Below are 12,895 nucleotides of genomic sequence, written 5' to 3'. Positions count from 1 at the left end.
ACAGTCAGAAAAATATTTAACAATGGCGGACGGAGAAGCGGGAAGCGGGAGAAAATTATACTTTTACAATTATAATAATAATTAAAGCTGCAAGCAGCGATGAACGGGCCCTCGCACTCACGGCCACCGCCCCCATAAGCATATCAGAAATGACACCACCCACGACTTCCTATGTCAAAACATTCAAAAGTTATAGCAGAAAAAAGGGATAACCAATCAGAAGAAGGGGCGGGGCTAATTAAGGCCAACAAAGCTTAAGGACTCATTACAGAATCCCATGACACCACCCACAACTTCCTATGTCAAACCATTCAAAAGTTATGGCAGAGAAAAGTATTCTAGGGGGCGCTGTTGAGCCGTTAGGCCACGCCCATTAATGCAAACCATGAAATATCAAATTTATCGCCAAGCCTGGTTTGCATGCAAAATTTGGTGACTTTTGGAGAACTATCAAATATGGACCAATCAGATTTCAAAATGGCCGACTTCCTGTTCAGTTTCGGCCATGGCTCCAAGAGACTTTTCTTTAAGTTGTGCCATGATACAGGTGTGTAGCGATTTTCGTGCATGTACGTCAAACCGTATTGTGGGGCTTGAGGCACAAAGTTTTCCAGGGGGCGCTGTTGAGCCATTTTGCCACGCCCATTAATCCAAACCATGAAACATCAAATTTATCGCCAGGCCTGCCTTGCATGCAAAATATGGTGACTTTTGGGGAACTATCAAATATGGACCAATCAGATGAAGGGGGGCCGCGCCTTTTGGCGTCTAGCGTCGCCACGGTAACACTTTTGAAAGAGAAAAGTAATGCGTGTAGTCGCAGGATAGAGACGCACATTTTGATGTATAACACATCTGGGTTCACGATACGGTTCGGGCCGTATTAATTCTTGAAAGAATGGCATATATTGCTCCAAAATTACGCGATTAATTCAGAATGTTCAAAATGGCCGACTTCCTGTTCGGTTTCGGCCACGGCGCCAAGAGACTTTTCTTTTAGTTGCGACATGATACAGGTGTGTACCGATTTTCGTTCATGTACGTCAAACCGTATTGTGGGGCTTGAGGCGCAAAGTTTTTTCTATCTGAACCAATCAGATGAAGGGTGGGCGCACTTTTTGGCGTCTAGCGTCGCCACGGTAACGCTTTTGAAAGAGAAAAGTAATGCGTGGTGTCGGAGGATGGAGATGCACATTTTTATGTATAACACACCTGGGTGCACGTTACGGTTCGGGCCGTATTAACTGCCGAAGGAAGGCATCAATTTCGCCAAAATGACGCGATTAATTCAAAATGGCCGACTTCCTGTTCGGTTTCTCGACATGACGCCCAGAGACTTTTCTTTAAGTTGTGTACTGATACAGGTGTGTACAGATTTTCGAGCATGTACGACAAACCGCATTGTGGGGCTTGAGGCACAAAGTTTTCCGGGGGGCGCTGTTGAGCCATTTTGCCACGCCCATTAATGTAAACCATTAAATATCAAATTTTTCGCCAGTCCTGGCTTGCATGCAAAATTTGGTGACTTTTTGGGCACGTTTAGGGGGGCAAAAAGGCCTTCCTTTTGTCAGAACAATAAGAAGAAGAAGAAGAAGAAGAATAATTCCTGCAATTACAATAGGGCCTTCGCACTGCAAGTGCTCGGGCCCTAATTAAAGCTGCAAGCAGCGATGAACGGGCCCTCGCACTCACGTCCACCGCCCCCCATAAGCATATCAGAAATGACAGCCCCCACGACTCTCTATGTCAAACCCTTAAAAAGTTATAACAGAAAATAGGGACAACCAATCAGAAGAAGGGGTGGGGCTAATTCAGGCCAATGAAGGTCAAGGACTCCATACAGAATCTTATGACACCACCCACGACTCTCTATGTCAAATCATTCCAAAGTTATAGCAGAAAATCAGGACAACCAATCAGAAGAAGGGGCGGGGCTAATTAAGGCCAACGAAGTTTAAGAACTCATTACAGAGTCCCATGATACCACCCATGACTTCCTATGTCAAACCATTCAAAAGTTATAGCAGAAAAAAGGGACAACCAATCAGAAGAAGGGGCGGGGCTAATTCAGGCCAATGAAGGTCAAGGACTCCATAAAGAATCTGATGACACCACCCACGACTCTCTATGTCAAACCATTCTAAAGTTATGGCAGAAAATCGGGACAACCAATCAGAAGAAGGGGCGGGGCTAATTAAGGCAAACGAAGCTTAAGGACTCATTACAGAGTCCCATGACACCACCCACAACTCTCTATGTCAAACCATTCAAAAGTTATGGCAGAGAAAAGTATTCTAGGGGGCGCTGTTGAACCGTTTGCCACGCCCATTAATGCAAACCATGAAATATCAAATTTATCGCCAGGCCTGGCTTGCATGCGAAATTTGGTGACTTTTGGAGAACTATCAAATATGGACCAATCACATGAAGAGGGGGCGCGCCTTTTGCCGTCTAGCGTCGCCACGGTAACATTTTTGAAAGAGAAAAGTAATGCATGGTGTTGCAGGATGTAGACGCACATTTTGATGTATAACACACCTGGGTGCACGTTACGGTTCGGGCTGAATTAACTGCCGAAGGAATGGCATAAATTTTGCCAAAATGACACAATTTATTCAAAATGGCCGACATCCTGTTCGGTTTCGGCCATGGCTCCAAGAAGCTTTTCTTTAAGTTGTGCCATGATACAGGTGTGTAGCGATTTTCGTGCATGTACGTCAAAACGTATTGTGGGGCTTGAGGCACAAAGTTTTCCGGGGGGCGCTGTTGAGCCATTTTGCCACGCCCATAAATGCAAACCATGAAATATCAAATTTATCGCCAGGCCTGGCTTGCATGCAAAATTTGGTGCCTTTTGGGGAACTATCAAATATGGACCAATCAGATGAAGGGGCGGTGCGCTTGTTGCCGTCTAGCGTCGCCACGGTAACACTTTTGAAAGAGAAAAGTAATGCGTGTAGTCGCAGGATGGAGACGCACATTTTGATGTATAACACACCTGGGTGCACGTTACGGTTCGGGCTGAATTAACTGCCGAAGGAATGGCATAAATTGCGCCAAAGTGACACGATTAATTCAAAATGGCCGACTTCCTGTTCGGTTTCGGCCATGTCGCCAAGTGACTTTTCTTTAAGTTGTTTACTGATACAGGTGTGTACCGATTTTCGTGCATGTACGTCAAACCGTATCGTGGGGCTTGAGGCACAAAGTTTTCAAGGGGGCGCTGTTGAGCCATTTTACCACGCCCATTAATGCAAACCATTAAATATCAAATTTTTCGCCAGGCCTGACTTGGGTGCAAAATTTGGTGACTTTTTGGGCATGTTAAGGGGGGCAAAAAGGCCATCACTTTGTCAGAAGAAAAATAATAATAATAATTAAAGCTGCAAGCAGCGATGAACGGGCCCTCGCACTCACGGCCACCGCCCCCATAAGCATATCAGAAATGACACCACCCACGACCTCCTATGTCAAACCATTCAAAAGATATAGCAGAAAAAAGGGACAACCAATCAGAAGAAGGGGCGGGGCTAATTCATGCCAATGAAGGTCAAGGACTCCATACAGAATCTGATGACACCACCCACGACTCTCTATGTCAAACCATTCAAAAGTTATAGCAGAAAATCGGGACGACCAATCAGAAGAAGGGGCGGGGCTAATTTTCACCAATTATGGTCAAGGACTCCATACCGAGTCCCATGACACCACCCACGACTCTTTATGTCAAACCTTTCAAAAGTTATGGCAGAGAAAAGTATTCTAGGGGGCGCTGTTGAGCCGTTAGGCAACGCCCATTAATGCAAACCATGAAATATCAAATTTATCACCAGGCCTGGCCTGCATGCAAAATTTGGTGACTTTTGGAGAACTATCAAATATGGACCGATCAGATGAAGGGGAGGCGCGCTTTTTCGCGTCTAGCGTCGCCACGGTAACACTTTTGAAAGAGAAAAGTAATGTGCGTCGTCGCAGGACAGAGACGCACATGTTGATGTAAAAAAAAAAAAAAAAAAATTGCTGACAAAAATTTCGGCATTTAGCCAGGCTCGAACTCCCGACCTCTGGCACCAAAGACGGATATGCTCTGGGTGAGCTATGTCTCAGCCATTCCTTTCGCTTTGACTTACTGGCTTAGGAGAGACCAACATAGCAATAATATGTCTGGAACTTTTTTTCCTAATTTTTTGAAAATTTGTAAGGTATAAATATTAGTAAAACACTACTATTTTATTTATTACTCTTTCTGTAACCAATTCTACCGAGGTTCTAACCGGGCTGAGCACGGGACTATTTCTGACGTCACCACATTACAACAGCTGATCGGTCGGGGGGCGGGGCCGTCATCACCCTACTCGCCACTGATTGGTCGGGGGGCGGGGCCGTCATCACCCTACTCGCCACTGATTGGTCGGGGGGCGGGGCCGGCAGACGTTTGAATCAGGAAGCGGGAGTCAAACCATTAAAAAGTTATAGCAGAAAAAAGGGACAACCAATCAGAAGAAGGGGCGGGACTAATTAAGGCCAACGAAGCTTAAGGACTCATTACAGAGTCCCATGACACCACCCACAACTTCCTATGTCAAACCATTCAAAAGTTATGGCAGATAAAAGTATTGTAGGGGGCGCTGTTGAACCGTTAGGCCACGCCCATTAATGCAAACCATGAAATATCAAATTTATCGCCAAGTCTGGCTTGCATGCAAAATTTGGTGACTTTTGGAGAACTATCAAATATGGACCAATCACATGAAGGTGGGGCGCGCCTTTTGGCGTCTAGCGTCGCCACGGTAACACTTTTGAAAGAGAAAAGTAATGCGTGGTGTCGCAGGATGTAGACGCACATTTTGATGTATAACACACCTGGGTGCACGTTACGGTTCGGGCTGAATTAACTGCCGAAGGAATGGCATAAATTTCGCCAAAATGACACAATTTATTCAAAATGGCCGACATCCTGTTCGGTTTCGGCCATGGCTCCAAGAGACTTTTCTTTAAGTTGTGCCATGATACAGGTGTGTAGCGATTTTCGTGCATGTACGTCAAACCGTATTGTGGGGCTTGAGGCACAAAGTTTTCAGGGGGGCGCTGTTGAGCCATTTTGCCACGCCCATTAATGCAAACCATGAAATATCAAATTTATCGCCAGGCCTGACTTGCATGCCAAATTTGGTGCCTTTTGGGGAACTATCAAATATGGACCAATCAGATGAAGGGGGGGTGCGCTTGTTGGCGTCTAGCGTCGCCACGGTAACACTTTCGAAAGAGAAAACTAATGCGTGTAGTCGCAGGATGGAGACACATATTTTGATGTATAACACATCTGGGTTCACGATACGGTTCGGGCCGAATTAACTCTCGAAGGAATGGCTCATATTGCTCCAAAATTACGCGATTAATTCAGAATGTTCAAAATGGCCGACTTCCTGTTCGGTTTCGGCCATGGCGCCAAGAGACTTTTCTTTAAGTTGCGACATGATACAGGTGTGTACCGATTTTCGTTCATGTACGTCAAAGCGTATTATGGGGCTTGAGGCGCAAAGTTTTTTCTGTCTGAACCAATCAGATGAAGGGTGGGCACGCTTTTTGGCGTCTAGCGTCGCCACGGTAACGCTTTTGAAAGAGAAAAGTAATGCGTGGTGTCGGAGGATGGAGACGCACATTTTGATGTATAACACACCTGGGTGCACGTTACAGTTCGGGCTGAATTAACTTTCGAAGGAATGGCATAAATTTCGCCAAAATGACACGACTAATTCAAAATGGCCGACTTCCTGTTCGGTTTCGGGCATGACGCCAAGAGACTTTTCTTTCAGTTGCGCCATGATACAGGTGTGTACCGATCTTCGTGCATGTACGTCAAACCGTATCGTGGGGCTTGAGGCACAAAGTTTTCAAGGGGGCGCTGTTGAGCCATTTTGCCACGCCCATTAATTCAAACCATTAAATATCAAATTTTTCGCCAGGCCTGACTTGGGTGCAAAATTTGGTGACTTTTTGGGCATGTTAAGGGGGGCAAAAAGGCCATCACTTTGTCAGAAGAAAAATAATAATAATAATAATAAAAATTCCTGCAAATACAATAGGGCCTTCGCACTGAAGGTGCTCGGGCCCTAATTAAAGCTGCAAGCAGCGATGAACGGGCCCTCGCACTCACGTCCACCGCCCCCCATAAGCATATCAGAAATGACACCACCCACGACTCTCTATGTCAAACCATTCAAAAGTTATAGCAGAAAAAAGGAACAACCAATCAGAAGAAGGGGAGGGGCTAATTCAGGCCAATGAAGGTCAAGGACTCCATACAGAGTCTGATGACACCACCCACGACTCTCTATGTCAAACCATTCAAAAGTTATAGCAGAAAATCGGGACAACCAATCAGAAGAAGGGGCGGGGCTAATTCAGGCCAATGAAGGTTAAGGACTCAATACCGAGTCCCATGACACCACCCACGACTCTTTATGTCAAACCATTCAAAGGTTATGGCAGAGAAAAGTATTCTAGGGGGCGCTGTTGAGCCGTTAGGCCACGCCCATTAATGCAAACCATGAAATATCATATGTAGCCTATCGCCAGGCCTGGCTTGCATGCAAAATTTGGTGACTTTTGGAGAACTATCAAATGGACCAATCAGATGAAGGGGACGAGCACTTTTTCGCGTCTAGCGTCGCCACAGTAACACTTTTGAAAGAGAAAAGTAATGTGCGTCGTCCCAGGACAGAGACGAACATTTTAATGTAAAACAAAAATTTCGGCATATTGCCAGCCTTGAACTCTCGACCTCTGGCAGCAAAGACCGCAATAATCTGGCTGAGCTAAGTCTCAGCTATTCCTTTCATTTGACCTACTGGCTTAGGACAGACCAACATAGCGATAAAACGTCTGGAACTTTTTTTTCCTAATTTTTAAAATATTTGTAAGTTATAAATATTAGTAAATCCCTACTATTTTAATTATTACTTTTTCTGTAACCATTCTGCCAAGGTTGTAACCGGGCTGAGCCGGGAATATTTCTGAGGTCACCACATTACAGGGAGCTGATTGGTCGGGGGGCGGGGCCGTCATCACCCTGCTCGCCACTGATTGGTCGGGGGGCGGGGCCGTCATCACCCTACTCGCCACTGATTGGTCGGGGGGCGGGGCCGTCATCACTCTACTCGCCACTGATTGGTCGGGGGGCGGGGCCGTCATCCGCTACTCGCCACTGATTGGTCGGGGGCGGGGCCGTCATCACCCTACTCGCCACTGATTGGTCGGGGGGCGGGGCCGTCATCACCCTACTCGCCACTGATTGGTCAGGGGGCGGGGCCGGCAGACGTTTGAATCAGGAAGCGGGAGTCAGCGCGAGAGCGACTGGCGGCTTGCGGCAATTTTATTATAAAAAAAGGACAACCAATCAGAAGAAGGGGCGGGGCTAATTCAGGCCAATGAAGGTCAAGGACTCCATAAAGAATCTGATGACACCACCCACGACTCTCTATGTCAAACCATTCTAAAGTTATGGCAGAAAATCGGGACAACCAATCAGAAGAAGGGGCGGGGCTAATTAAGGCAAACGAAGCTTAAGGACTCATTACAGAGTCCCATGACACCACCCACAACTCTCTATGTCAAACCATTCAAAAGTTATGGCAGAGAAAAGTATTCTAGGGGGCGCTGTTGAACCGTTTGCCACGCCCATTAATGCAAACCATGAAATATCAAATTTATCGCCAGGCCTGGCTTGCATGCGAAATTTGGTGACTTTTGGAGAACTATCAAATATGGACCAATCACATGAAGAGGGGGCGCGCCTTTTGCCGTCTAGCGTCGCCACGGTAACATTTTTGAAAGAGAAAAGTAATGCATGGTGTTGCAGGATGTAGACGCACATTTTGATGTATAACACACCTGGGTGCACGTTACGGTTCGGGCTGAATTAACTGCCGAAGGAATGGCATAAATTTTGCCAAAATGACACAATTTATTCAAAATGGCCGACATCCTGTTCGGTTTCGGCCATGGCTCCAAGAAGCTTTTCTTTAAGTTGTGCCATGATACAGGTGTGTAGCGATTTTCGTGCATGTACGTCAAAACGTATTGTGGGGCTTGAGGCACAAAGTTTTCCGGGGGGCGCTGTTGAGCCATTTTGCCACGCCCATAAATGCAAACCATGAAATATCAAATTTATCGCCAGGCCTGGCTTGCATGCAAAATTTGGTGCCTTTTGGGGAACTATCAAATATGGACCAATCAGATGAAGGGGCGGTGCGCTTGTTGCCGTCTAGCGTCGCCACGGTAACACTTTTGAAAGAGAAAAGTAATGCGTGTAGTCGCAGGATGGAGACGCACATTTTGATGTATAACACACCTGGGTGCACGTTACGGTTCGGGCTGAATTAACTGCCGAAGGAATGGCATAAATTGCGCCAAAGTGACACGATTAATTCAAAATGGCCGACTTCCTGTTCGGTTTCGGCCATGTCGCCAAGTGACTTTTCTTTAAGTTGTTTACTGATACAGGTGTGTACCGATTTTCGTGCATGTACGTCAAACCGTATCGTGGGGCTTGAGGCACAAAGTTTTCAAGGGGGCGCTGTTGAGCCATTTTACCACGCCCATTAATGCAAACCATTAAATATCAAATTTTTCGCCAGGCCTGACTTGGGTGCAAAATTTGGTGACTTTTTGGGCATGTTAAGGGGGGCAAAAAGGCCATCACTTTGTCAGAAGAAAAATAATAATAATAATTAAAGCTGCAAGCAGCGATGAACGGGCCCTCGCACTCACGGCCACCGCCCCCATAAGCATATCAGAAATGACACCACCCACGACCTCCTATGTCAAACCATTCAAAAGATATAGCAGAAAAAAGGGACAACCAATCAGAAGAAGGGGCGGGGCTAATTCATGCCAATGAAGGTCAAGGACTCCATACAGAATCTGATGACACCACCCACGACTCTCTATGTCAAACCATTCAAAAGTTATAGCAGAAAATCGGGACGACCAATCAGAAGAAGGGGCGGGGCTAATTTTCACCAATTATGGTCAAGGACTCCATACCGAGTCCCATGACACCACCCACGACTCTTTATGTCAAACCTTTCAAAAGTTATGGCAGAGAAAAGTATTCTAGGGGGCGCTGTTGAGCCGTTAGGCAACGCCCATTAATGCAAACCATGAAATATCAAATTTATCACCAGGCCTGGCCTGCATGCAAAATTTGGTGACTTTTGGAGAACTATCAAATATGGACCGATCAGATGAAGGGGAGGCGCGCTTTTTCGCGTCTAGCGTCGCCACGGTAACACTTTTGAAAGAGAAAAGTAATGTGCGTCGTCGCAGGACAGAGACGCACATGTTGATGTAAAAAAAAAAAAAAAAAATTGCTGACAAAAATTTCGGCATTTAGCCAGGCTCGAACTCCCGACCTCTGGCACCAAAGACGGATATGCTCTGGGTGAGCTATGTCTCAGCCATTCCTTTCGCTTTGACTTACTGGCTTAGGAGAGACCAACATAGCAATAATATGTCTGGAACTTTTTTTCCTAATTTTTTGAAAATTTGTAAGGTATAAATATTAGTAAAACACTACTATTTTATTTATTACTCTTTCTGTAACCAATTCTACCGAGGTTCTAACCGGGCTGAGCACGGGACTATTTCTGACGTCACCACATTACAACAGCTGATCGGTCGGGGGGCGGGGCCGTCATCACCCTACTCGCCACTGATTGGTCGGGGGGCGGGGCCGTCATCACCCTACTCGCCACTGATTGGTCGGGGGGCGGGGCCGGCAGACGTTTGAATCAGGAAGCGGGAGTCAAACCATTAAAAAGTTATAGCAGAAAAAAGGGACAACCAATCAGAAGAAGGGGCGGGACTAATTAAGGCCAACGAAGCTTAAGGACTCATTACAGAGTCCCATGACACCACCCACAACTTCCTATGTCAAACCATTCAAAAGTTATGGCAGATAAAAGTATTCTAGGGGGCGCTGTTGAACCGTTAGGCCACGCCCATTAATGCAAACCATGAAATATCAAATTTATCGCCAAGTCTGGCTTGCATGCAAAATTTGGTGACTTTTGGAGAACTATCAAATATGGACCAATCACATGAAGGTGGGGCGCGCCTTTTGGCGTCTAGCGTCGCCACGGTAACACTTTTGAAAGAGAAAAGTAATGCGTGGTGTCGCAGGATGTAGACGCACATTTTGATGTATAACACACCTGGGTGCACGTTACGGTTCGGGCTGAATTAACTGCCGAAGGAATGGCATAAATTTCGCCAAAATGACACAATTTATTCAAAATGGCCGACATCCTGTTCGGTTTCGGCCATGGCTCCAAGAGACTTTTCTTTAAGTTGTGCCATGATACAGGTGTGTAGCGATTTTCGTGCATGTACGTCAAACCGTATTGTGGGGCTTGAGGCACAAAGTTTTCAGGGGGGCGCTGTTGAGCCATTTTGCCACGCCCATTAATGCAAACCATGAAATATCAAATTTATCGCCAGGCCTGACTTGCATGCCAAATTTGGTGCCTTTTGGGGAACTATCAAATATGGACCAATCAGATGAAGGGGGGGTGCGCTTGTTGGCGTCTAGCGTCGCCACGGTAACACTTTCGAAAGAGAAAACTAATGCGTGTAGTCGCAGGATGGAGACACATATTTTGATGTATAACACATCTGGGTTCACGATACGGTTCGGGCCGAATTAACTCTCGAAGGAATGGCTCATATTGCTCCAAAATTACGCGATTAATTCAGAATGTTCAAAATGGCCGACTTCCTGTTCGGTTTCGGCCATGGCGCCAAGAGACTTTTCTTTAAGTTGCGACATGATACAGGTGTGTACCGATTTTCGTTCATGTACGTCAAAGCGTATTATGGGGCTTGAGGCGCAAAGTTTTTTCTGTCTGAACCAATCAGATGAAGGGTGGGCACGCTTTTTGGCGTCTAGCGTCGCCACGGTAACGCTTTTGAAAGAGAAAAGTAATGCGTGGTGTCGGAGGATGGAGACGCACATTTTGATGTATAACACACCTGGGTGCACGTTACAGTTCGGGCTGAATTAACTTTCGAAGGAATGGCATAAATTTCGCCAAAATGACACGACTAATTCAAAATGGCCGACTTCCTGTTCGGTTTCGGGCATGACGCCAAGAGACTTTTCTTTCAGTTGCGCCATGATACAGGTGTGTACCGATCTTCGTGCATGTACGTCAAACCGTATCGTGGGGCTTGAGGCACAAAGTTTTCAAGGGGGCGCTGTTGAGCCATTTTGCCACGCCCATTAATTCAAACCATTAAATATCAAATTTTTCGCCAGGCCTGACTTGGGTGCAAAATTTGGTGACTTTTTGGGCATGTTAAGGGGGGCAAAAAGGCCATCACTTTGTCAGAAGAAAAATAATAATAATAATAATAAAAATTCCTGCAAATACAATAGGGCCTTCGCACTGAAGGTGCTCGGGCCCTAATTAAAGCTGCAAGCAGCGATGAACGGGCCCTCGCACTCACGTCCACCGCCCCCCATAAGCATATCAGAAATGACACCACCCACGACTCTCTATGTCAAACCATTCAAAAGTTATAGCAGAAAAAAGGAACAACCAATCAGAAGAAGGGGAGGGGCTAATTCAGGCCAATGAAGGTCAAGGACTCCATACAGAGTCTGATGACACCACCCACGACTCTCTATGTCAAACCATTCAAAAGTTATAGCAGAAAATCGGGACAACCAATCAGAAGAAGGGGCGGGGCTAATTCAGGCCAATGAAGGTTAAGGACTCAATACCGAGTCCCATGACACCACCCACGACTCTTTATGTCAAACCATTCAAAGGTTATGGCAGAGAAAAGTATTCTAGGGGGCGCTGTTGAGCCGTTAGGCCACGCCCATTAATGCAAACCATGAAATATCATATGTAGCCTATCGCCAGGCCTGGCTTGCATGCAAAATTTGGTGACTTTTGGAGAACTATCAAATGGACCAATCAGATGAAGGGGACGAGCACTTTTTCGCGTCTAGCGTCGCCACAGTAACACTTTTGAAAGAGAAAAGTAATGTGCGTCGTCCCAGGACAGAGACGAACATTTTAATGTAAAACAAAAATTTCGGCATATTGCCAGCCTTGAACTCTCGACCTCTGGCAGCAAAGACCGCAATAATCTGGCTGAGCTAAGTCTCAGCTATTCCTTTCATTTGACCTACTGGCTTAGGACAGACCAACATAGCGATAAAACGTCTGGAACTTTTTTTTCCCAATTTTTAAAATATTTGTAAGTTATAAATATTAGTAAATCCCTACTATTTTAATTATTACTTTTTCTGTAACCATTCTGCCAAGGTTGTAACCGGGCTGAGCCGGGAATATTTCTGAGGTCACCACATTACAGGGAGCTGATTGGTCGGGGGGCGGGGCCGTCATCACCCTGCTCGCCACTGATTGGTCGGGGGGCGGGGCCGTCATCACCCTACTCGCCACTGATTGGTCGGGGGGCGGGGCCGTCATCACTCTACTCGCCACTGATTGGTCGGGGGGCGGGGCCGTCATCCGCTACTCGCCACTGATTGGTCGGGGGCGGGGCCGTCATCACCCTACTCGCCACTGATTGGTCGGGGGGCGGGGCCGTCATCACCCTACTCGCCACTGATTGGTCAGGGGGCGGGGCCGGCAGACGTTTGAATCAGGAAGCGGGAGTCAGCGCGAGAGCGACTGGCGGCTTGCGGCAATTTTATTATAAAAAAAGGACAACCAATCAGAAGAAGGGGCGGGGCTAATTCAGGCCAATGAAGGTCAAGGACTCCATAAAGAATCTGATGACACCACCCACGACTCTCTATGTCAAACCATTCAAAAGTTATAGCAGAAAATCGGGACAACCAATCAGAAGAAGGGGC

Source organism: Cololabis saira, chromosome 4, assembly GCF_033807715.1.
Source record: "Cololabis saira isolate AMF1-May2022 chromosome 4, fColSai1.1, whole genome shotgun sequence".
Taxonomy (NCBI): domain Eukaryota; kingdom Metazoa; phylum Chordata; class Actinopteri; order Beloniformes; family Belonidae; genus Cololabis; species Cololabis saira.
Note: the sequence above shows the minus strand (reverse complement) of the source record.